The sequence below is a fragment of the Phyllostomus hastatus genome, unplaced genomic scaffold, assembly GCF_019186645.2.
Source record: "Phyllostomus hastatus isolate PE091 unplaced genomic scaffold, TTU_PhHast_1.1 phas_scaffold_21, whole genome shotgun sequence".
Lineage (NCBI taxonomy): Eukaryota > Metazoa > Chordata > Mammalia > Chiroptera > Phyllostomidae > Phyllostomus > Phyllostomus hastatus.
The window spans coordinates 29,859,169-29,887,104 of NW_025334017.1; positions in this window are offsets into that span (position 1 = coordinate 29,859,169).

The following is a 27,936-nucleotide window of genomic DNA, read 5'->3' on the forward strand; positions in this document are numbered from 1 at the left end:
TGAGAGAGGGTGGCCATTCTGTCCCTATTCCCCCACAGGACCTGATTGTCTCTGTGTATGTTTTTCTCGTGTTTTGATGAACAATCCACAGTGTTCAGTGCTCACTGCAGGCTGGTGGGCACACTTCAAGCATTATAAATTAAATATTCTGAACGACAAATTTTAATGTAGTCCGTTTATTAGGACTTTTTACAATGTCAGCCCTTGACTACTACACTCAGATTATTGGATGATGGCAGAGAAAAGGTTAAAGAGCAGTGGGGTTTGGAAGTTCACAAACCAATAATGATAAAAGTAGCAGTAATGGTAATAACACTGAATGGGCCAAAGTAGGTTTATAGTTGTTGGTATGGAAAATAATAAAATAATGAATTAATAGTATAATAAACTCTGTGTTTTGCACACTCACAACTGTAAACCTACTTCGCCCCACCTTGTGATAGTAATAATAATAGCAATAGCTCCCAAGGGACACAAGGAGTTTAAAATGAAATACTTTATATAAATAAATATTTTTTCCTGAATACTGTATTTGAGTTTTTGCTTATTAAACTAGAAATAAAAATAATAATGGGGCAGAATGTAATCCTTTCCAAATATGACCACAGCAATCTTTCAGTTCACAAATTTTCTTTTAGAACCCTGTAACTTCTCAACAGGTGGAATCTATTGTCTTTCCTCCTGGGTGTGGGTAGGGCAATATGACTGTTTCAATGGCTAGAATGTGCTGGCAAGAGTGATGCTGAGTAACTTCAAGGCTAGATCAAAAACAGCTGTTCAATATTCTGAATCAGTCTCTCTCTGCCTCTCTCTCTCTCTCTCTCTCTCTCTCTCCTCTCATCCTCGTATGCTGGGGCCAAACCCATACACCATGTTCGGAGACAGCCCATGCCATATCAGGAGGCTTCATATAGTTCTTCCCTCCGACAGTTCCAGAAAAGGCTCAGCTGACAGGCAGCCTCATTTCATTATTAGACATGTAAATGAGTGAGCCATTGGATGATCTTTAAATACTAACATTTGCACTACCTCAGTCCTGAGCAAGTGCCAAGCTAAGGTTCAACAAACAGTTTGCTATTGTTTTAGGGGACTCAGTTTTGGGGTAATTGTTCATGTAATCATACTAACTAGAACATAGAGCAACAAGCATTCTTACTGTTTTTCTGCTCTTCCAGAATGTAAATAAACTTCATAATGGCAACAACATAGTCTGTCCTATTCACAGCTTTTTCCTTAATGTCTGGGCCATAGTGTGTATTAAGTAAAAATCAGGTGAATTAACAAATAGAATTTTGACTGAACTGTTCTAATATTGAAACTTATAAAAAGTTGTAATACCTCTCAAATGCTTTCCTGTCTGCAAGTGCCTTGAATACTCACACTAGAAAGTTTCTCTCTTTTTACTATTACATATTGGATTTTTCTTTGAAACCAGTGCAATTGTTAGCAAGCATTGATTAATAGCAGTCATAAAAGGCTCAAGATAAACCCTCCCTCACATCTTTCCCAGCCTTGTAATACATTGTTTTTGCTATCATATTTATTGCTGAGTCAGCCTATCCAGCTGCTTGCTTTTCTGCTTTAACTTGTTCATATTGTGTTGTCTTTTGCTAGATCCCATCACTGTTCTTTCTTTCCCCTAAATTTACCGTAGCACCAGGTGGTTTTGTGTGGAAGACGGTTCTAAAGGTTAGGGAGTAACAGAATCCAATTACCACGAAGGGCTGCAAAGAACTGCAAACTTAATATTAGACATCACTCTTCCCTGAAATGCATCATACATTTCCTAGTAAAGGTGATTTTTCATTACCTATTTGTTCTCTCCCACTCGGGTCCCTTGTCATGTTGCTAGAGTCTCTCCTTTCCCTTTAGTTAAGCTCCAGCCTGAACTCTACTTAATTTATTAAGCAGAACATTTCTATTTTCTTTCTCTGAACCATGAGTCTAAATTCAGTATTCTCACCTGAAATTCCACAAATTATTATGATGATTCTCTGCTTACAAACAAGAGTGAGACTCATGTCCTGGGTGGCTGGATGCCTTAGCAATACAAAATATGCTTATAATGTCTTAAAATATAGTGCTGTGCTTTTAGAGACAAGAGGGAGATGAGATCTTTTTCTTCCTGCTAAAAATAATGGCAATGATATCGACCATGAATGGTAGAAATATATATTCTGCTTTTTTTGTTACTCTTCTCATGCACTGTGAAGTACATGGAATGCAGTGAATATTTTTTAAAAATTATGAATGACTATAAGAGAAGAATAAGTCTAGAAATATCCTGGAAATTTATTTTGTGATTCTATTCAGTTAATACTGGTACTGTAGAGTTTCACTCAGTAAAATTGTTGACTGTATTATCAATCCTTAAGTATTGTTTGCTGCTAGAAATTTGGGAATTAACTATTATTTTTTCAGAAATTTGCTCAAAATATATATTATGAATTTGAAAATAGTATAATTCTATACTTAGAAAACAGTTTTTAATTCATTCGTTTGTATGGATACAAGTGTCATGGCTTATAAGTGGTTGCTGAAGCTATGGAAATGGGCAAACTCATGGAGGAAGGAAGGGAGACCAAGAAGCAGAAAGAGGGCACCAACCAAGGAGTATTCTCATTGGGAGATGAGTAATGGGAAAGCTATGATAATGAAGAATGGGCCCAGGGTGCCAAATCTGGTGGATTTCAAATAGGATCTGGCCTGAGTCAGTCACACTGGGATGAGCCAATATGGAGGACTGAAATCCTTAAAGTGGACTGAGTAGACTTGGGAGGGAAGAAATGAAGTGTATTCTGAGTTGAAGAAGGAATATTCATATCAAAGAGGGCACTTAATAAGGCAAAAATAATCTCCAAGGATGAGCTGTGTAAGAATGTGGAGACAAATGGTGGTAACTAAAAGATGCAGATGCAAAGAGGTAGTTTTATTTTGTTGTGCTTAGAAGAATGAATATGAGTGTTTCATGATCAAGAGATAATCAATAGGAAGGGAGAGGTTACAAATACATCAAAAACAGAAATGTTATTTGGGTTAGGGAGACAGCAGAACAAGATGGATTAGTAATAATTTAGAACAAAAACGAAGGATGGGAACAGATATAGGAAAGGCACATGTATGGATGGGAATGTGTTGAGACTCTTCACTCTTCATAGATTCCTTTTGTGAAATAAGAGGTTTTCTCAAGGTGTGAATTCTCTTTATACTTAGACTGAGTATTTTAATGTTAATATATTGTTATAAGTCAAGTTCAACAGTCTCGCTTTATTTTTCCTTCCTCTGCACTATCTCCTGATACTGATAAATGTACTTTAGTAGTATGCTCCTTCTTATGGATATTAATGAAAAGCCTCTACTATGGTACATGACATGTAACCTTCTAACAAGACAAAAGAAGTTAGTCTCCAAAAAGAGATAGATCATTAATATATTATTTTACAAGTAACAACATCCTATTCAAGTATATGTTATTCTAATCAAATCTCTTATAAAGAGCCTTTTAATCTCTGTTAATCCATATTCACTGTTTACGTTGTGATATAAATAGTGTGTTCAGGGTGGTGCAATGTTCCACTCTTTTCTATGGGCTGAAGGTCACAAGGTCTTTCTATCATATTACATAAGCACGGCACTGTATTATAGAAAAAATTCTTTAAGGAGCATTTGATAAGCAGAATGGATCAAACACTGTGTAAAAGCAATTGGCTACTCTCTAATGTAATTCTTTATTACCTAAAATTTGCCTTTTGAAGCACAGCCTGATATTGATGAACATGTAAGCAGGTGTCTATGTGGAGCAGAATCCAAGAACAGTAATTAGTTAAAACAACAACAACAACAACAACAAAAAAAAAACAAACAGATGGCCCTAGACATTTAAGTACTTGCTTGATAAACCAAGATAAAGGAAAAACTATGCATTAAATTGAAAATATCAGACCATGTGGCACATAATTATAGAACATCAGAAGTGGAATGAGTCATTTTATAGAGAATAAAGTTCGGGAACACTATCTTGACAAGTTCGCATTCACACTAAAGAAAACTGAAGTTAAGTTTATATAGATCCCATTTCATTCTTAAAATTTCATTGACCACTTATTGAATAGTATTTCATTATCTTACCAAGATAAATACAATTTTATGAAAACCAAATTTCTGAAAAATAATATCGAGTAATTTTTTCTTAAGTGAAGAAACTATATTGATCCAATTAAGATATTTCAAAAATTTCTAAAATTATCAAAACAGGAAAAAAATTGTGAAGGCTGTCATACTTTGTATTTTTGGTTTTATGTAGCATCTTTTACTGCACAAGCTAGGATGAAACTTATTCCATTTAAGATTTTTCCTTCAACTAAGCATTGGTGTAGTTAAATATATTAGTTAATATCAAACATCATTGTTTTTATCATAAAATAAAAATGTATAATTTTTATAACCTGCTCTACACCGACAGGTGAGAGTTTTTATAGATATCTGTACTTGTCAGTTAACTGAATTAAAATATCATTGAAATATAAAAAGTATCTAGTGTGATCCCCTTCTTTCTCCTCTCCCTCTTTTATAAATGCCCCTTCCATCTTGGAGCTTTTCTTTAGCAGCTAGAATGCAATTACAGTCTATGGCATAGCAACAAATACTTGTGACATGCCCAAATATTATTTCAGCATTGATTTGCTCCACCTGGTAATATAATTGCATCTTGTTTATCAAAGATAATCATACACATATAGATACACATATTGATCTATAGATACATCTAAATGGCCCTCTTAATTTTTATATTACAGCATGTAGGCATCATTGTAAAATTGTGTAAAACAAGACACAGAATTGTACATAATAACTGAAAATCCAAGAAGTTCATAATTTGTTATAATGTGCATACCTATTTAGGGCTCATCTGATTCTCAGAAAAAAAAAGAAAGGGGAAAAAAGTTGTAGTGAGTCTTTAGGTAATAAAGCGTGTCTGAAAATAGTAAAATAAATCACCACAGGAAGACAAATTGTTGACTGAAAGGTGAGAGAACTTTCCCTTGTACAACAATCAGGAATCCACTGAACAAAACAAATTATCCCCTGTCAGCCATTTGAATAGTGGTCGCAGAGAAATAAAGTGTTTTAAATATAACAGCTACCTGTAAATGTGTATAGGCAACTGCTTTACACATCAGATGGCATGATAATAAATTTCTTATTTAAGTTAACTCCATGTAACATCTATTGCTTTACTGATTTTATTAAAATAAAAAGACACTAAAGCTCTTTTTTATGAGACCCTTTCCTTAAATTGAATTTATTCTTGAATGAATAGATCAACATTGATTTGGAAGGAAAAAACTCATTTTGTTGCAAAAGTAATTGCAAGATGAAGTAACTGTGAGTTCCAGCTATCAAAAAGAAGTATAACTTTTTACCTATATCTTTTTCACAGTTAAAATAAATTTGATTCAATCACCTAAAAATCACAGAATATGAATTTATTAGATGTTCTAGAAATGCATTGGCTTACTCCATTTTTAACAATATAGTTGAATTTGAATTACCTAAAAGATAAAACATAAAATTGCAAAAATCTTTACATTAACATATCAATGTGTATTTCCATAAAATATCATGTCTGTTTCCATTTTTGGGCAGTTATCGACAAGTATCTTCATTTGAATTCTCTCAATTAAACCACATTTAGTCACTTTTGGGGACACTAAGATATTCTTTTTTACTCCGTTAAAGGACGTATATATGTTGTGCTTGATTCATAAACTAAAGTCACTGATTTTACAGGTTCTCCCTCATGGATTTGGATAAGCTTGGGTTGTGGCCAGCCTTCATCACTGACAAATAGATTTGGGTTTTCTGCCTCAGATTTACACTGACCTTGAGTTCTGTAGGACTCCTGAAGCGACGAATCAATTATAGTGTGCCCAAATCACCTTGGCTCCCTCTCACACCCTAATTTCCCCGCTCTTTTTTATGCCCAAATATACACAGGCAAGCTAGACAGAATTCCTTGAGAAGCCAGACAGGATGTCAGCCAGCCATGAGTCTTTCGAGCTAAGCATTCAAATGTGAAAGAGAGAAGATATATCTCTTGAATACTGTGTGTGTCCTGCAGTGTACTCTTCCATCTTCCTCCTTTCCAATAATCCATAATGATGCTTCCCTGTTTAGACAACCTATACAATTTGTTGCCAGGCCAATAAGCCTCAGCATCTTAATATCATGCAATGCATATGATGTATAAGGTACTATAAGATAAAAGGAGGTTTTCCTAAGACCCAAAAGATTGAGATCTCAATCAGTTTGAAAGCTCTGACTTAAAAAACAATTAAACAATATGTTGCATATGTTTTAATTATTTCATATGTAGTAATGTTGCATTCCCAAAACATAATTTTTGAGAGCATACTCCATATTTTTGTCATTTCCCATAATGTCTTATATACTATTGGTTCAGTTGGGTGGGATAGGGAAAGAGAGAGAACTAAACTTTTTAAATAACTTGTATGTGGTTGGCAAATTATAAAAACATCATTGCTTCCCATAGTCAGTACCTGTACTGAAACTTTAGGAATTGTATTTTTGTGTTCATCTTATAACTGGGAAATATAATTTGAATGAACTTTATTCTTGGCTTTAATGTGTTTAAAATCATTACAATTGCACTCATGAAAGAGGATTAAGTGCATAGCATATATTAAAAAACCCTACAAGCCAATATTATAGCTAAGTGCAATGCTTTTACTGTAACTTGTCATCTTTCTCACCTCTCTCCCCCGGAGTAAAGCATCTGATAAATGCTTTCACTGAATGGTCATGAAATTTGCACCTTTGATCCTTCTATCAAAACTGATTATATAACATGTAATGCTCAGAACAATTTCCATCTAATTATTACAGTGACATTTATCAGAATAATGTTCCTTGACATTTAGCACAAATTGTACTATTTCGATTCTATACACTGGATCTTTATTTTCTTAAGTAACCCCAGAGCATTTGCTGTCAGAGTAGATCATGCACACTGTACATATATTTTGATTGGTTTTGAAATTTTTAAAATAAATTTCATAACTTTTTACAGGAATCTATGGTAGAAGATTAGGTAGAATTTTTATTAAAACTGGCATTTCTCTGATAGGCTTCTTAGAATGTGGCCAACATTCTCATACACATTAATTGTAAAATGTCTATGAACTTATCTTGCAAGTGTAAAATACAGACAAGATAAAGCATAAGAATTCTCTCTCAAAAGCTGTCGAGGAGAAATAATGAGAAGCATTTCAGTAGTCCATGCATTTCATGGAGTGATTTTAGAGCTGGTTGTATTTGGTTGTATTGCTGATTTTTAAAGTTGCCAATAAAGCTCTGCTTAGTCTTTTTATTATGGCAGTATACAAACTATGATGGCATTTTGAACATGGTATAAACTTATTCTCTGACAATAATCGACTTTCTCAAAGAGTTTCTTCTGGACTGTAACAGTGTTTCCTAGCGGATGATCAACTGTATGAGCAAGTGAAAGACAGTGGACTACAGGAGGAAAACAATAATCTAAGGTCACGAGGTATGAATTCCAGATAAAGAATTGTCTTACCAACCTCTTGCAGTTTTAGCTGAAAAATTAGAGTTGGTTAAACAGTCCCTACATTCCTTTAAACTGTAAATCTAATGATTACCTCTCTTCAGAGGCCAAAAGTAGAATCAAATAATCAGAATGAATCCTATACATATTCTGCTGTTTAAGAAACAATGGAAAAGTAACTACATCAGAGTAAATAAACAGTTTACTGGATGGATATAGACAGATAATTCAACTGATCAAATGCTTATTTATGATCTGTTATGTAATTAGAATGATCAAATTTATGAAATTGGCCTGAGCTACATATTCTATGATCCTGGGAAAATTCATGGCTCTACCACAGATCCTGTGGATGATTTTAAATAAAGGCATTATTTTTTTCTGAATTTACTTCTAGGTGATAATAGAAACAATATCAGCTTTTAACTGTTCCATAGAAATATCAAGAACATTCAGTAAAATGCTATAGGAGATAAAATTTGAAATGCATGTTAAAGCAATTTGAAATATGCTATGGGAAAGTAAACTAGGAAATAAAATTGTATTACTCTGAATAAAAATTTAAAATATCATCATTGTTTTTCCCTTAACATTACAGAAAAATCGTGATATTCAAATTTTTAAAAATGAGTCAATAATCCAAGTTTTTCACTCACTAGCTCTATGACCTTCAGCAGCCTACTTAATTTTTCTGAGCCTCATTTCCTATATCTGCAATAAAGGCTAATAAAATGTACTAACCATATGGGTGGACATAACATACACACACATACAATTCCTGGTACTTGGGAAATAGCTAGTAAAATCTCCATCCCCCTTTTCCCTGACTGAAAAATTGTAAGGAGGCAACAAAGGAGTTTTTAATCTGTCTCAAATCAAAGCAATATAGTATAGGCAATCCTGTAGCCGTTTTAGTTTTAGAGAGTTCCGGGGGAAGTTCACAATCACTCTTCATCACTTGTTCCAGTTTATTAAACCACAAAAGTCCCTCTTTATGTCTAGAATATATTGAACCTACAATAAATAGAACTTATTATTTTTCTGCATTGCTCTCAGCTTGGGAGATCCTGCTTTATAGTGACTAATGTTTATTCACCTAAAGAAACATTTATACACATGCGGGCATACTTTGCCAATTATGGGTTTGGTTCCATACCACTGCAATAAAAAACTAATATCTCAGTAAAGTGAGCTGCACACCTTGTTTTGGTTTTCTGGTGTGTATCAAAATTATTTTTATAAGATAGTGTAGTTTATTAAGTTTGAAATAACATTTAGTCAAAAATACACATACCTTAAAGATACTTAATTGCTGAAAAATCCTAACTATTATTTGAGACTTCAGTGAGTTGTATTCTTTTCCTGGTGGAGGATCTGGCCTCCAATTTGTAAACAAACGTAATATTTGCAAAACTCAGTAGAGTGCAGCACACTAAAAAGGTGTGCCTGTAATCTTTTTAGTATAAAGTCAGTTATTGACGTGATTAAGAAAAGCAGCAATGTGATCATCCAAACATCATTTTTATTAGATTTGGGATTCCATTTGTTCTTGCTCTTCTTCAGGTTTACATTTTTAATCATGTTTTGCTCAGCCCAATATTTAAATTAAGTTGATTACCTGAGCATAATTGTCAAGGAAGGGTAGAGGAAGACAGAAGAATGCTGGGTAATTGAAACATATCTGCATTTTTCACTGATAATATAAACATAAAAACATAATTATATGTAGTCTACACACCAGGCTGACCATATGTAGTGAGTACAAGGTGAATAGCTTCTATCAAAATACCAATAAAATATACATTTCAGCACTTAATTACTACCCAGAGCTCTGAACTAATCCCATGTGATGCTGCAATCATTCCACTATAAATTCCACTATAAAATTCCAACTTCTGGAGAAAAATCAATTATCTGTGCCAATGGAAAGGGTAGAAGTACAGACACATGTATTTTCAGTTGTGGTTGGCCCATGCTAAACAATCACATCACAGCTGGAACATCAGAATCAAGCTTTCAACTCGTAAGCAGTTGGGCTGCTGTAGGAAAAGTATTTTGGTAGGGATAAGGAAAGAAATTAAGTTCTGAGATGTGATAGAAAAATAGAAAAATGTGAATGGTTTAAATGTTTCAATGGTTTTCTGAATGAAAAATTTGGTTTGAAAAATTGGCCGTATGTTGAATAGGAAGTAACTAAGGTTCACATTGCTTTCTACTACCATTTATTCTAATCAACTTATGATATGGACAAAAAAAAGCAACATGGTATAGCAAAGTAAACAAAACAAATTAATTCTAAGATTCTGAGAATCATATCACACTAAGCCAAAATTCTTCTGCCCAGAGTACAAAACACTGAATGTGTATGTCCTCTGTCAGTTTCCATTGTTTCTCTGTGAATTACTGAGACTTCATTTCAATGTCCTGAGTGCTTTGAATTCTTGCTCTTATCTAAATTGTTCTTAAGTACACTGCACTAAATAACCACATACATAGAAATAGCAAACTATGAAGTGATCTCACAGTGGAAAGTTAAAGGGCAGCATGAACATACAGGTGTTTTGGTCTTTGGAAAGAGAGGCTTCAGCTCTTGTTCTTTGCTCTGTCTTTCTATGCTATGGTACACTTTATGATTTTATTGTTTTCAGTAACATTTAACACTATCTGAAGATACCTTGTTTGTTTGTTTCTTGTCTTCCTCCTCCTTGGCACCCATCAGTCCCGCAGTGACATAAGCTCTGGAATGGCCGGCCATCTTCTCCACAACTGAATCCTCAGGGCTAGTGCAATATGAAGAACATATTTTCCAGAACTGACAACTTTGGAATTAGTACAGTAGGGTATTTATTATATCACAGCTGTTAGTACAAGAAATGTTTTCCAGTGTGTGAACTGTTATCTCTCAGACTGTGACTTTTGTTGACTATTCAGTAAGAATGAGGAAGTGTTTGCTATAGCAAATGGAAAAGCAATTTAGCTTTGAAGTCAGATACATGAAGATTTATTTTCTGCTTAATGAGAACATTTTAGTCATCTTTGACCTTACAAAGTTAATCTAAACTCTGATCATTGATTCTTTTCACTTGCAACCCCCCAAAATTCTAAAGGCATTCTATTGAGGAATAAAAAAATCCTAAAATTTGTACGGAACCACAAAAGACCCCAGATAGCCAAATCACTCTTGAGAAAGAACAAAGCAGGAGGCTTCACACTTTTTATATTAGACAATGTTACAAAGTTATGGTCATCAGAATAGCATGATAGTGGCATAAAAACAGACATAGAGATCAATAGAAAAAAGTGAAAGTCTATAAATAAAAAGATACATTTATAGACAATTGATCTTTAACAAGGGTGCCAGGAACACAGGAAAAAGAAAAGATAGTGTCTTCAATAAATGGTGCTGTAGAAACCAGGTATCTGCCAGTGCACAATAAAATTGAACCCATATCTTGCACAACACACAGAATCACCTCAAAGTGAATTAAATCTTAAATATCAGACCTGAAACCATAGGGAAAAAGAAAATATAGGAAAAAAAGCTTCTTGACATTGGTCTTGGTAATTTTCTTTTGGAAATGACACCAAAGGCACATGGAACACACCCAAAATTTAACAGGTGAGACTACAGCAAACTAAAGAGATTCTGCACAGAAAAGAAAATAATAGATGTTAAAAGACATTCTGCATAATGGCAGGAAATATTTGCAGCCCCTCTCTGATAAAGGATTCATTTCTAAAACATATGAGAAACTCATACAAATCAATAGCAAAACAAACAAATAAATAATCCAATTAAAAATGCACAGTATATTTGAGTAGACATTTCTGCAGCCCATGATAACTTAGTTTGGAGAACAGTACTATGGAAGATGGACTCAAACTAGGCCACATCCCATTCCCCATGTCCCCGTTCCACCATGCCCACATACATCCTCCTCCCCAACACATGCACCCTCCTGGAAGCAGCCTGGGCCTTTACTGGAGGGAGGGAAAAGATCAAGCTCTAAAGCAAATTGACAAATAAAAATTTTTAAATAGATCAGCCTATGGCTTTATACAAAATAAGACTGTCCTAATAGCCAAAGTTTATAGGAAAAGCATGGAACTGGACCAAAATGTACTTTGCACACTCACTGTACAAAAGGAAGGAATGAAGTTCAATGGTGAACTGAAGACAGAAGTGTTTGGAATCAAATAAAACCACTTTTCTTGACTTCATGGAGGGTATGGTTTAACCTTGAAAATATATTTTAATTTTTATTTCCCTCTGTGTGATAAAAATATATTGCCACCTCATTTGAGATCTTTCATCTTCAGAGATAATAATTCTTGATTTGGTAGATTGATTCAAGAGAATGAGAGAAAGCCCAAGAAGAATTCATGCAATTATACCCTACATTACCTTACTAGTTTAATTCGAGAACATGCTAAGATATATAACAGTATTGACATATTTGAAACTTAAAGCTGATCTTTTCTTATGCTATTTTCAGTAAAGTAAAAATATTTAGTAATTCAACATACACATTCTATTAAATATGAAGTACTTCAGTAAGACTAGCTGGAAAACTGCAGTGTACACACACATATACAGACACGCATATTTGAGTGATCCAAAATGAAAAAATCCTATTGGTTTAATGAAGAACTAAACCAAAATGAAAACTAAAATATAAGAGGTTATGAAGATTAACTTATTTTTTTAAACAATGTTAGTTTTTGATAAGAAGGTATCATGATGTGAGAGTAATCGGTGGCAAATTTGCTAGGCCACATGTATTTGTTTTAAGCAAGTTATCGCCAAATCTCATGTTCCCTGTCTATAAAACAAGATGACACTAGATGATGTCATAATTTGGGTGCTGTATATATTAAAGTAAATACAATTATAAACCATAAAATACATTAAGTGTCTTGAATATACATAAGTAATGAGTGCTGATTGAACAGCATGCTTACTGATTTATCTATTATTATTTAAAAATGTATATGTGTAAATGCACCTGGAACCCAAACAACAATGAAATGTACAGAATTGTTTCTCAGAGTGTAGCTACTTTTTAAAAATACTTTCATCTTTTAACACTCTTAAACACTTGGGTTCTTCACCTTCAACATTTAAATCCTCTTCATTATTCTTTTAAAAAGATATGCTAAAGGCCATGACCTGACCTCATCTCATGCAAATTTTTTTTGAAATGTATTTCTCATCTAAGACCTATGATCTGTACTTTTCAAATGATTTTTATCATTTGAATAAGAAAATTGATATCATTCCCATGTTTTATTTTACAACTTATCACCTACTGCTTTTATTTTTATCATCTTTTTGAACTTTTCAGAAATGAAAAGATAAATGTTATTGACTAAGATGTCAATTTTATGCATGGTTTCTTTTTTTAAATAGTCAGACCTAAGCCAGTCTTCTGTGAATTGAATTTAGTCTTTCTCTTCGTATAAGACAGTGTTTTTGATTATGCAGTTTCTTAATCAGACATGCTGTGTCTTCCTGTCCCACTGTTTTTCACCTCACTTGTTGTGCACAATTATATGATCATTATTAATAAAAGTGCAGTCCTTTTGCTTTCCATAAGAAACAAAAAGACTAGGCAGCTCTGTAACCAGGGTAAAAAATGAGTATGTACTATAACTGTAATATAATCTATACTTAGTTATCACAACTGTTTCTTTTATGAAATAAAAGATATTACTCATTTAAATTCCATATATTTGTTAGATGCACTCTATTTCTGTATGTTTATGAAAAAGGGCACTTTTGGTGTATGAAACTGTACCCTTGACAATATTTTTCCATATACTGTTATTAATTTAGTATATTTCTATTCTATAGCTATTCCATTAGATATGACATTATTAAAAGGTGATTATATATAATTTATTTTAATTTTTCTTTCCATTAATAACTACATTATTCTTTTTAAATATTCTGTAAAATATATTATAGTATATTTTACTATCCATTATTAATCCACTGTTACTAATCCACTTTTATACAAAAAAAATTAGTTTGAATCACAATCTCAGAAATCACCATTGGTCCCCATCCAAACTATCAGTCCCAAATTAATTTCCACATAACAGAAACACTATTCACTCTCTTACATTAGCCAAAAACTCTTTACGTTTTAGTTCTTGAAACAAAGGCTTGTCTAAATTTATCTGATTTTACCTCATGAATATTTCTTAAAACTTTTCATTTCTTTTCAGCTCTATAGTCAAGTTCAAGTTTCTGTCTATCGACTAAAACATACTCCCTCCCATGTGCTCTTTCCACATTGCAATATGTTCCTCTGTGGAAATCCAGAGTTGTAGGTAATTAGGAAGGCTTCTTTGGGTAGATTTCAATGGCTTTAAATCTTGATTTATAATTTTAATATATTTAAATATATGTTTTATGCATTTCTACTTGTACCTTTGTCTATGACCTTCCAAATATGAAGGAGAGACAGTCTCAAACATACCCACCATGTTCTCGCTGTGTGGTCTTTGAACATCTGTTTCCTCACTTCACAGCTCACTTCACATCTTTGCTCACTTCACATCTCTGTTTAGATATCAATGTTTTTGTGATGTCTTTTCTAACACTCTTGTATTAAATAACAATGCTATTCTTCCAAACCTAGAATTTTCTATGCTATGTTTGGAGTATTTTTCTGGTAAATTCTTATCTAAATATGATTTTTTATTCCAAAAATTTTATTTCAATCTATAACTGCTTCTTTTGTTCTCACAATAGTACTTGATTGAAGAGAAAAATATTTTGGTTTAAATGAAATCTACTTTGTTACTTTTTTGTTTGTTTTATAGTTTCTACTCTTTGTATTAAAAAAATCCCACATGAGCATATATGCGTAGGTCTATTTTTATACTATTGTTTTCTACTGATGAATTTGTCTATCTTTATGAAAACATAATACTGTTACTGTAACTTCACAATTAATTTTAAATTCAGGCAGTATCTGATACAGGACTTGTATCCAGAACCATGTATAAAACACCACTGAAAAATAAGAAGACAAATAATGCAATTTAAAAAATGGACACAAAATTGGAACACATAGTTCAGTGAAGAAAAGTTACTGATGGTCATTAAACACATATTAGGATATTCAACATCATTAGTCATTAAGGGAATGAAATCTAAAACCATAGCGAGATGTCATTTCACACTCCCTGGAAAGGCTGAGATTACAAAAAAGACTGACCATACTGAGTATTGATGGAGATGTGGAGCTATTAGGACTTATCCAAATTGTTCTTAATAATTTAAAATACTGCGTTGGAACGATGCAGGGAAGGACATTTAGAAGGGAGATAGAGATCTAACTGAGGTAAGTCCACACAATTGAAAGCCCTACAGTCAACTCCTTGTCACCTTGGATGATATATGCAATATTTTAAACTATACAGAACTTCCAGCTAAAAGTAATAGCAAAATGATTCTTCACCTATAAAAGACTCAACTATCCTTCATAAATACCAAAAATATACTATCCTTTCCCCAAAGATGATGCAAAATCACTTTAACTCTGATGGTGTGAAATATATTCCTCTTGTAGTTGAACCACACTCTCCCTTTATTTTCTGATGGAAATATTGAGATATGAGGTCAGCTTCTATTAAGTTTTTATATTTGATAGGAGGAGATGAGAGATAGAAAGAAATAAGTATTTTATATATACCTATATATGTTCATATTGATATAATGAAGAAATATAAGTAACCTTTATAGTTCTTGTTTCTGCAACTGTTCCTCTGTGTATAGCTTTTATTTATAGTTACCTTCTCCTAGCCATTCATGACTTTCTACTTTCAGTTACCAGTTTGCCTAGTTGTGATTTTTTCTGTATGATGGGAAGACCCAAACTTCATTCCTGAAGGTTCTGTACCATTAGAAGTCTTTCTGAATTTGTGTTGTTCTAAAATGATTTCAAGTTCAGCATATGGGAATAATAGAAAGTAGTTCAGGGAAGCACCTACATCTCAAACATAATATTCCTTAGAGTGCTGTGAAGTAGCAACCTAATTTCCTAAGATAGTACAGTGACCCTCAATGTAAACATCTCATCCAGTAGAGTAACATTCTTTGATTTTTGGATTCCCTGGCATTAGGATCCTAGAGTGGCTGGATGACAAACTCTAATTTCAATCTATTGGAACTATTGTCAAGCCCTCCAGAAAAAGTGTTCTCACATGAGGACTTACACCTGCATGTTGCAGAGCCCAAAGTTTTGGTACTTGGGGGCGAAAGCAAAAATTTAATTAGTGTATCACCAGGGTCAATAGGAATGGCTCTCATTTCCTCCTATGGTAAAAGAGTTGGATTAGAAAACCCAAATGATGTACTTTTGCCTACCAAATCCAAAAATCTCAGTAAATGCTATGTCTCTCTGTTAGTAGTAAGAGGGTCAGATACAGCAGATTATATTTCTGAGCTACTCCAGACTTCTACACCACCAGAAAGCAAGACCAACAAGAACCATATACTACTCAACTTTAATTCAATTCTTGACACCAAACTCTTCCTTTAAGGCAGTTGAGCAATAGCTTATATAGACTTGCACACTTCTAAAGAACAACTTAAAAAGTACATGATGAAATTATGAAATATTCTGAATTCTGAAAAAAATCCATAACTCATTTCTGTAATTGTTAAGAATATGTTGCAATAAAGAGTTAGTTAACTCTCAATGCATGACCCACTTAAAAAGCAAATGCAATCTTTATTTGCCATTTTAACAGTAGTGGAATACACTGTTTTTAATTCCATGCACACATTTATAGATTCACTACCAGGTGCTTGGCACACTGAGCAGAGTTTATAGTGGTAACTAAAACTTCAAGGTATTAATTGGAAAGTAACTTTGATCTGGAAGATAAGGGAGGAAAGGGTAAGACAAACAAAAAACAAGTAAAAGTACTTTAGCAAATTATAGAAAGAGTGCTATGAAGAAAAGAAAACAAGTTAATGTGAGAGAGTGACTCAACTAAAGAAGGAACTTTGCTTAGATAGAATTATTAGGGGCTTCTTTGAGGATGTGCCATTTGAGCTGGAGAATAAGTGACAAGAGGGAGGCCACTGTAGGAAAATCGGAGATGACAGCTCAGTGAGATACTAGAAGAATGATCTCGGCATGGTTAAGGGCAAAGCAACCAGTGTGAACTGAACATAATGCGAAGGAGAAATATAATGTGGCATAGTATTCCATTGTGGGAATGTACCATAGTTTTTTGATCCATTCATTTACTGATGGGCACTTAAGTTGCTTCCAGCTCTTGCCTGTTGTAAATTGTGTTTGAACAACAATAAAATATTTTTTAAAAAGAAAAAGAAATGTAATTATGGGTGAAGTCTGAGAAATAAGCTGGGCCCAGAATACATAGGGCTTTGTAGACAATGCCAAATAAACTATTTATTATCTATTGAGTAGATTGGATAGAGAGTTATTGGTTGTTTTAAGCATGGGATTAACAACATAATTTACATTAAAGAATAACAAAACTTCTCTACTGTGACTAGGTTGGGTTCTCTAAATGCGATCAAGTGTAGGAAAAGGAAGACTAGTCAGGAGAACAGAGCAGTAGCCAAAGATAAATAAATCATGAAGACTGTAATAGGACTTTATTATTTGAGAAAGAAAGAAATGGCTACGAGACATGTTGGAATAAGAAAATAAATAGGGCTTATTAATATATTGAATTTAGGGGCTCCTTTTAGGGTGTGCCATTTGAGCTGGAGAATAAGCGACAAGAAGGGGGTCACTGTAGGAAAATCAGAGATGACAGCTCAGTGAGATACTAGAAGAACAATCTCAGCCTGGTTAAGGGCAAAGCAACCAGTGTGAACTGATCATAATGCATTCATTATGTATGTAAGAGGAAAAATCAAGAAATCAAGAACCTCCCTTTGGTTTTGATCATATACAAATATGTAGAATGTTTTGCCATATAGAGAAATGAAAAGATTGGTTAGAGTTAGGGGTAGTTTTCACAAAGAGTTAAAGGAATGGGAAGTCATGAATTCTGTTTTTGGATTGTTGAATATGAGATTGCTATGTAATATCAGAGTGGAGGTTTTGATTAGTTAGAACGATATGAAATTTTTGTTTTTTGTAAGCTAAAAACCGTCAAATGCCATCAATTTCATGTGGTTTTACTACCTAATGGTATGTAGTTGTATATATGAGTCTGAAATTCAAAGAAAAGTTCAGCTTTAGAGAGGGATTTAGGAAGAACTGGCATATTGTTGTTATTTAAAGCCAGGAAGCTGGATGAGATCATATAAGAACAAAGTGTAAACAAAAAATAAGCCCATAGGTGAGCCAAGAGCAATATAATATTTATAAATTAAGAATAAATGGTAAGTGCAACATGAAACCTCAGAAAAAGCAGCTGAAATGAATCAATTTTTTTTGTATTTCCTTGAATAAAATAGCAGAACATTTTGGGGGGTTTGATCTTTTGGCATTGCTGTTTTCCATTTCCTGTCATATAAATAAGACAATTTTCTGAGCCACTGTGAGCCTCAAAAGTTGGCTCTTAATCTAACAAAAAGCCTTCATGAGTATTTTCAAATGTGCCCATGCCTAGGATTTATCTACCTACAATATTTAATGATTTATATGCTGTTCTAACTTCTACCAACTATTCCATAAAGTATTGACATTTGAGGGTAGAGTCAAAAAGAAAACACAATCATAGTATCTTCCTATATCATGCAATGAATTTAACACAGAGTTTCCAAACTCATATTTGCTTGATAAATGGTGCAATACAAACTGAGCATTTCAACTTTCCCTTTGGTTCAATAGATTGTTGACTTCTTTATCTTTATATTCAAGAAATGCCATCTAGGGCAAGTGCATACTTGTTATCTACACTCAGGCAGCGTCTTTCAGATTCCTGGTACTTGATTGCATAAACAGAGGCATAACATAGGAACGAAGAAAATTTATTGAGATGATATAAAATTGTTCCTAGAGTGAATCTGGACTTAAAAACTGAGCAGAAAGAAGGTAACTAGTTAGCAGAAAACAGGCTACAGAAGCAGACTGGATAGATGCCAATCTGGGCACTGGACTCTCAACCTTGTTGCCTTTTTTTTACAAATGCCACTATTAAAACCTCAATCCCATCAGCTTTAATAACCTCTAAGTTTTCTTGAAATTTGTGGTTCACTCTGAATATTCAATTTCTGGGGAAGAAAGACCTAATTCACTAACCCAAGCTTTTGTGTCTGACCGATTAGAGTGTGAGTGTAGCGTAGGTCCTTGTCTCTCACTGCATACACGAACAGTCTGGGGATTCCTTCTAAATTAAGATGAATCAAATGATCAATAATAAACAAATGATAAATATCTACTGTAATCAAGTCAATTTTCTTCCAACATCTGTGTATAGTCTTCTTTCTATACTTGGAAAATTTTGGTTCCATTTGCATAATGCAAGTATTTCTAACGCCACTGAGGCAAATTCCATTTCCAAAGGAAAATGATCTAAAATTTCACTCATTTTTGCATCCAATTTGAAGTCCAGACTCTTTAGGAAATCCTTATTTCTTTCTATGGAAGGGATTTTGTTTGCTACAATACAGAAATAAGTTTATAAAACCAAGGAATTAAGGAACACGTATAACGGTCCTATGGACAAAGACAATGGCTGGGTAGGATGAAGTGTGGGAGGTGGGGGTGAGTGGGGCAGGGGGAGTGGTGGTGGGGGCAATGGGAACAACTGTGGTTGACAAAAACAACAGCAACAAAAAAAACAAGAAATTAAAAATGGATAAAGTTTATAGTCCTTGGTGCTTAAACCTAAACATGAGGCCGTAGCACATATTTACAAATTACCTTCCCTACCCATTTTAAATTCCTCTGCTTTTCAGGCAGCAGCTAAACTTGTCAGGATTCTCTGCCCAGTGGTATGATTTGAACTTTTATTTATGAGAGATCTGTGATTTTGGTGGTCCTGCCTGTAGAGATTACAACACTGTTTAGTACTCCATTTAATTGTTCTAAGGGCACATCTGGATTCCATTCATATTCTTCCCATTCATTATATAATATGTACTCTTCTGATTCCTCCTGGTCAACATAAATCATCCTTTTTGATTTTTGATCTAATTGTATGAGAAGCTGCATTGGCCAAAAGGCACTCTATGGTTTTGAGTCAGGGCAGTGACAATCAACAAATGAAATTCAATGACCATTTTTGAAGCATTCCTTGAAAATCAAATGTCCGAATCAGCAGAGCCCAGAATCATGGGGATTAAGAATACACTTTTCCCCAAATATACATTTAGGTATAATTTGACTTCTATTATTTGTTTCTTATTGTATTCTACTTATGGGAGAAAAATTTCCAAATATTACTAGTTTAGGACACATTTTACAGCCTGCAGGACAGTATCATAAGTCTGCAGAGTTCAGTCACATGTAAAGATCTGAAACTTCAAAATCCATATGCATCTACAAAATTAGTCATATCTCTGTAACAGGGGATATATGAGAGAACCAAATGTCATGGGTACCAGCTGAAACTTCTTTTGCTGTAAATAGATTTGATCAGATTCATATTTGAGATACCATAAAAAGACATAATGCATTCATATACATATAGTTAGTGGTGCTAGACAAATAATAATAGGTTAAAAAAACAGATATAAATTTTAATATTCAAAGATGGCATTGGAATACCTGCTTGGAAAATTCTAAATTTAAGGTCTGTGCTCTAGCTAAAGTAGAATGAGATTTGGGAAATAAAATATGAGGAATTTTTTACTGTACTTAGAATTTTTGTCTTGCATGGGAGAGGGAGAGATAGTAAATATCTAGAAATTTAGTAGTGTTATAGTGTAAATGTTCCCCTAGTTACATTTGACAATATGCAACAGAGGCACTGGAAATAACAGAGACCTGACCACTGGAGGGGTAATAGAATAACACATGCTATGCTTATTTTAAAAGACTGTTTTAGGCTACTATTTTAGCACCTAGCCCTGGTGAGCTAATTAGAGGGCACTTTGAGAAATTTACTTTAGTTCTCAAATATCAAGTCATATGTGTTTTTCCTGATCATCTGAGATTCCCCTCCCTCATCCCACCCCTGCGAGCCCTTCTGCCTGCCATTCATACCACTGTGTTTTTCACCCCCAGTGTGTGCTAGGGTTGATCTGAATAACAAAGAGAATGTGACTGTTGATGGTCTGTTACCTCTGACGTTAGCTTGTGAAACATGTCATGGATTTCACACTGGTTTGTCTCTGTCTCTTGCATCACTCATTTGGAGAGGACCAGCTGCCACCCATGTAGCAAGTTCTGTGATGGAACCCACATGATAAACAAGAGAATCTTTTTTGCCACTGATCACATGAGTGAATAATCACGGAAGCAGATCCTTCAGGCTCTGTCACACTCATGCCACTGCAGTCCTGGCTGACAACTTGACTAAAATCTTATTAAAGACCCAGAATCAGGATCAGCTGTCTAAATCACTATTGGATACCTAATCTCACAAACTACACAAGATAATAAATGCTATTGTTTTAAAAGTGCTGAATTTTGGGTCAGTTTTACACAGCAATAGAAAATTAATTAAATCTATTTGATAAAGTGTTTATAGAGCTATATCAGTAATTATTGCTGAGTGCCCAAGGTCCCACTTATGATTTTTGACTATTGACTAAGAGTCCTGGTGATATCAGGCTTAATGAAGATGATTAATTATCAGCAACAAACCAAAGGATGTGGGTTAAATCTTTTGACAAGTATTTTTGTATGCCACAGCAAGAAAACAATTAAAGCATAATTAATGCCTACTAGTTCAAATAGAGGCTTTAAAAAACACACAATGAAGTCAATTATCAGATACCGAGTAATTGGTTAAAAATTTAGCTTCTGATCCTCACCATCATTGGCTTAAATTTATCAGGACCTTAATGCTCCTACCTAAGTAGGGAATTATTTATAAGATGTTGATTTAATTCAGGGATTATTTCAGTATATGACTTTAAAAATTTCCTTATTTGTCAAATTTTCTTTCAAAGTAAATTTGAACATTTTTAGTCAATTCAACATTGACAAATATAGTTTGTTGTTTTTATTTTTCTATTTAGTAATGTAAACACAGGTAAGTACCCTCAATATAAATGTATAAGCTTATAAGGTGGTATTGATCTGAGGTGGTTACCATTTGATGAAGTTCTGTAAATTATATCAATTTAGTTCATGGCTTTATTATAATTAGGCCCACTTTAAATACTTTTTGAATGGTGTTTAATTGTATTGCTAGCCTGTGAATGATTGAGGATTACTATTATTTTAATAGTTGCTATCAACTTCCTTAAATCCCTTTGGGGGAAGTACATTTTTTCCAAAAATTGTGTGAAAAGAAAATACCTGAGAAGCAGAATAAATTTGAAAACGCCAACTCCTACAGTTTCTATTTTAAAGACATCTTAATAGTTATAAAGAACCACTTAGGAAAGATATAAATACACCTATCTCTCCATCCATGTCTACCTAGCAAATTATCTCTAAAAATACCTGAAGACACCTCATTGAATCATGGCACATTGTTAAATTATTTACAGATACATATGTGTGGTATGTGGTATGTGGGGTGTGTACATGTGTATGGATGATGTAAAAACTGATACTGAAAAGTCTTAATTTTTTTCTTTAACATTTTAGTACATGTTTTGAAAATCAGCACTAGATATAAGGACACATCAATTAAGTAGCACAAAGCCTCAAGAATCCTTGACAACTTGAAAATATTTGGTGAGAAAAATGCTTCCATGACGTGGGTATCTTGTCACTGAGGGATCCTATCACAAGAGACTGAGACATTTGGGGATAATGGAGAGCAAAACAGTTCCTTGGTTAATTTGTGATAAATGATAAAAACAAACACAAAAAACCCCACTAGAACTTCAGCTGTTTGTTCTTCCAGCAGGGTCTTCAGCTGAATGCATGATTAAGCTAGAATGTATGCCTGAAAATGAGAGCAATGTCAATGAAACATGTACCTATTATATTGTCACGATTCTATTTTCTGTGAAGGATAATATAGGAAAAACATAGAGATAAAATGTTTATTAAATGATGTAATCATAGCAGTGACTACCACCTGGTGTGCAGAAAGAATGGCTTTATGCATCTACCATTTAAAAAGCTAATTTTGCATTCTCATTAATGGAAATATATAGCTGGAGAGAAAATGCTGGGTATTGTAATGAGTATTCTCCTATAGTCCAATAGCACAAGATCATTTCAGTGTTTATTTACTCATCTGTCAGTGTTTTGCAGGTACACTTATTTTTTTTAAACATAACACCTGCATCTAGAGTCTTACAAAATACGTTATGGTAAATATACTTAAGCTTTTCAAATTTCTGTGCATATACTCAAGATAAGTGTTCTGTTAAATAGCAGCAGGCACAGGTGCCCCAAATTACAGTTTGTCGAGCTTCAAACAAAATACAGCCCTGTGCCTTTTGTGTTTTACAAACCTAACAAATAATGTGGTTCAAGGTGGTTAAGTTGGGAAGTCTATTTTTAATTGTTCCACTTCTACCCTTTGCTTTTTAGTCTGATGAAAACCCTTTCTGCTCCCATTTCCGTTGATATTGTCCTCACAGGACCATGGATGACCTAAAAGCACATTCTATCTATCTATCTATCTATCTATCTATCTATCTATCATCTATCTATCTATCTATCTATCTATCTATCTATCTATCTATCATCTATCTATGTATTGATCTATGTATCTTTCTATCTACCTTTCTGTTGAACAAAATTTTTAAGGAGTTTTGGTTTGAGATTCCCATATTCTTGTTTTGAATGACTGGTAGTGGTTAAAATGTTGGAGGTATGTTGAGAAATTTAATGTTATATCAATTCACATTTAAATTTCTTCTTATCTTCTGTTTATATTTTAAATGGCCATTTAAATGTCTGCTCTGTGAGCTAGGGAAGCGTGGCAGCAGCAACACAAGCAGACCATTAATGTGGATTTTCCTACTCACCTGGATTCTCAGTTTCATATGCTTAACACATCTGAGTTAGGTGCCTTTGAGGCAAGAACTAAATCTAATTTTCTGTATTTCCTTCTTGCAGCACCATGTTAATGTAGAGGATATATAGACATAGATAAATAAAGATATAGATATGAGAAAGGACCTGTAATAAATTTATAACATAAGTTTAAAAAATTTCATCCTAACACTTTTCCTTGATATGTTTTCTTTTCTTTTTTTATTATTTAAGGCTTTCTATGTATATATTCATTTTCAGATATTCTATACTTGTATATATGTTCTTTTTTGATATGAATATTTCTGAAAACGGAGTTAGGTTCTGGCTATATTCAAACTTTATATTTGGTACAAGAACCAAAGATGAAGTAAGCCGGGGGTGAAAGACAAATACCATATGGTCTCATCTATAAGTGGGACCTAATCAACAAAACAAACAAGAGAGCAAAATAGAAGCAGAGACATGGAAATAAAGAACAAACTGACAGTGACCAGAGCGCTGGAGGAGGGGTGTAACAGGGAAAAGGAGGGGAAGGATCATCAAGGAACATACGTAAAGAACCCACGGACAAAGACAACAGGGGTGGGGAGGACTGAATGTGGGAGGTGGGGGTGGGTAGCACAGAGGAGAGTAATGGGGGAAAATGGGGACAACTGTAATTGAATAGCAATAATAAACAATAAATAAAATTAAAAAAAATTGAACAAGATTTTTAATGCTTGGAAATAGCTGAAAATAATGACAAAAACTTTAACTAGAATTTCATTGTTTTGCCTCAGTTGTTCTTTTGTCACCATCAGTATTTAGCTAGAAAAGGGAAGAAAGGGAACTAGACATTGAGTTTAATAAGATGGGAGGCAGGAGACAGTTTGCTTTACCAGGAAGCTGCTGTATCACATCCTGGGGGGTTGCAGTGTTGTGTTCCACCAAGGGGATCAACACTCCTCCCTCTCCACTTGGGTCAAAAGGGTGCAGGAAGAGGTGCTCGAACAAAGAGGACTGTCAGCCTGGCCTGGGAAAAGAAGGGGATTGGTGTGGGATCCAAAGTCCACAAAGGCTTGGGAACTTGATAAATTCTTGTGAAAGGGCACCCAGTCCATCCCAAGGCCAAGCTAATCTCTCCCTCCCTCTCTCTCTCTCTCTCTCTCTCATCTTGCCTGGATGATGCAATCATCCAATTCGCTGGTTCATTCTCTAGTCCAGGAGCACATGACCACGTGGGTCTAGCAGCTACTGGTGCTGCAGCAAATGGAATGGGCTCCAAAGGACTGAGCTTTAACACAAAGCAAAAACTCTGGCAGTTTTTTCTTTCTTTCTTTTTTTTGCCTTGCTGATGATGAAGTTAGACTTCTCTCATGGCAAAACAGATGGAGGTGGGACTTTGAAAATTTAGGGGATAGCTTCCATTTCCACATCACTAATCCATGCCACACCACAACTCCCCATGTGTGGCCCTTGTAAATGCTTTCCTCAGGATCACGTGGAAGAGCCTAATTTCCAGTGACAATGGTTTCACCTTTAAATGTTGTGAGATTGGTCCTGATTTTTGAGCTATTGATTTTTGCAAAAGTCTCCTCCTCAGAGGCAGTAGAGAGAAAAGACAAAGCAGAGAGTTTGATAGAGCAACAATCTGTATTTCTGTTTCCTTCCAGCAGATTTAACTCTTAACAGTATAAGTATTTCTAAATAATATTCTTATCCAATTATTTCTGAGATGAGAAATGAATTCAATTAAGTGTGGTTAGAGCCAAGGAAATTTAAGAAATGTAATTACCTTTAGAACTGCAAATAACACCACACACAAGAAAGAGGTGTATACAGAGGTAAATTTAATAGTGAACAAATTTAAAAGTTGAGAAAAACTGGAAGGAGGATGACCTTCAAGGAGCAGAAGAGAAAGGAGACTTTATATTTTGCTTTTCAGCCTCTGGACATCTAAAAAGGAAAGCACTAAGAATGCAGGTGTCGTGTTAGGAAAGACGTGAAAAAACTCTGAAAACGTGAGCTTTTGGGGATTTTGACCGTACATGAATGCCTGGATAAATTGGGACTGTATCCAGATGGAACAAGGCAACTGAAATGAATCATGCTGTGCTCCACTGAGGGTATTAGCAGCTTGATAATTGTGACTGAAATGCTTTCTTTTGTTTTTGTTTAATTGCCATTTAATTCACCATTTCACACAGAAGTTAATGATGAAACTCAAGGAACATTTTGAGTCATGTCAGTTCACTACAGGACTTGTTTTGTCTGCTTAAAATCAAGCCAATTTTTCTACCTTACAAGTCATCCGTCTGAAGGAAATGATTATAAATGACCTGAAAAATAATGCAGATGCGTGCTAGGAGACCAGTCCTGCTGTTTATTTTTCTGTTATCTTCTTTTCTTCCTGGTGTGGATTTTGAGAAATATATTTTCCTATTTTAAAGATGGTAATAAAAGTGTTGGGGGTGGTTACTGATAATTGTAAGGAATAGCTATCAAATGGCCATTAAAGCCATAATTTCTGATTTGTTAAAGATTTTATTTATTTATTTTAGAGAGAGGGGAAGGGAAGGGGAAAGAGAAGGAGAGAAACTCAATGTGTAGTTGCCTCTTGCACACTCCTATTGGGGACCTGACCTGCAACCCATGCATTTGCCCTATCTAGGAATCGAACCAGCAACCCTTTGGTTCCCAGGCCAGCACTCAATCCATGAAGTTACACCAGCCAGGGCTAACTTCTGATTCAAAGTGATGTGTTCTTTCATTTATTCAATTCTATTGAAAAATACATTGTCCACACACAAAACTTTTTATAAATTACAAGTCAAGTAAGGACTTCAGATGGGTCTCCAAGGTTTGGAGAGAAAACATAGACACTCTCCTTTCTGAGACTGGTGCCACACAAAAGAAGGTTCTATATTCAGTCAGTGTGCATAGTTATATACACCTTGGAAATTATACTCCTGGAGAAAAGGTAGTGATGACCTCCATATAGTAAAGAACAGAAAAAATAAAACTGATTTTTTCAGTCTCAGGTGTACCCATATTTCTCTACAATTTACGTCAAGAAAGAGAGCTGAGTTTTTGTTAGTTGATTCTCATTTCACCAGTGTGGGATAAAATGTCTTTTCTATGCAAAGTGACAGTATGGCTAAGTCTCTCCATCCCCACCTACACTGGCACCTGACACAAAGTAGAAATCTAACCAACCCTAAATCTCTGCCTGTGGCAGTTGAGTCCCACTTGTGTTGGGAAATCAAAGCATTTACCAATCATTTATTCACCAAAAGCAAACTAATTTGTTACATTAACCCTGCAACTGATTTGTTACATTAACCCTTTTCCAACATGCATCTTCTATTTAACTTGAAGGTACATCATCCTCACTCTTTTCCCAAGGCCGGGCTGTTTTCACTCAATTCTTAGAAATAAATTTGAGAGATAAGGAAGGAGACTTTGCAAGACTATGGATTAATTTATCCTTATCTATTTTCTGCTTTTGTCAGTTAAAAAAATGTGAATAAACAACTCTCAACAATTTGACTTCCCAGTGTTTAACTGGTTGCTAGGAGTACCCATGCATCCAGCCACTTTGTATGAACTTGGAACCATTCTGAAGAGCTGTCCCAATGCGCAGACCTCCCCATGTGGTCTTCTAAAACTGCTTTGCTATCCATCTTCCTGTTCCCTCAGTTCTGTTTTCTTTCTTTTCCTTCGTCATTTGGTTTATGTCATTTCATTGCCCTCTGTTTTTGGAAGAACAGAGTCTTCAAGCTTTTCCCTTACCTTCAAGAAATACTTGTTGTAGTATGAGAAACATATCCAGAAATTTACAGTGAATAGTGGAAGTGACCATGGCTTGTAGCCTCATGTTCTAGTTAAGTTCTACTCTGGAATGAAGAACTTGGAGAAATGTTAGATATAAACTTCCATGTCCCAAGCAATATACAGCATAACATCTGCCATGTAGTAGTACTTTAATGTATTTCTAGTATGCTAAATATTATAAAAGCATTCATCATGAAATATGTACAACTGATACCTTATATCAGCCCAGCAAATAAAATTAAATCATTTATAGTAATATTTGGAAGAAAGGGAGTAAGGTAGAGAAAGAAAAAGAAAATCATTTAGAAGCATTTTATTTTTAAGTTTTTGTCTCAGCAAACTTTATTTTCTGTTGTTTATAGAGAGCTTTTTTGAGATGTGATTACTCTACAAAAACAAACAAAAACACCAGGCAAAAGGATGAAATTATACTATGTGCAAAAAGTCAACTCAAAATAGATCAGATTCAAA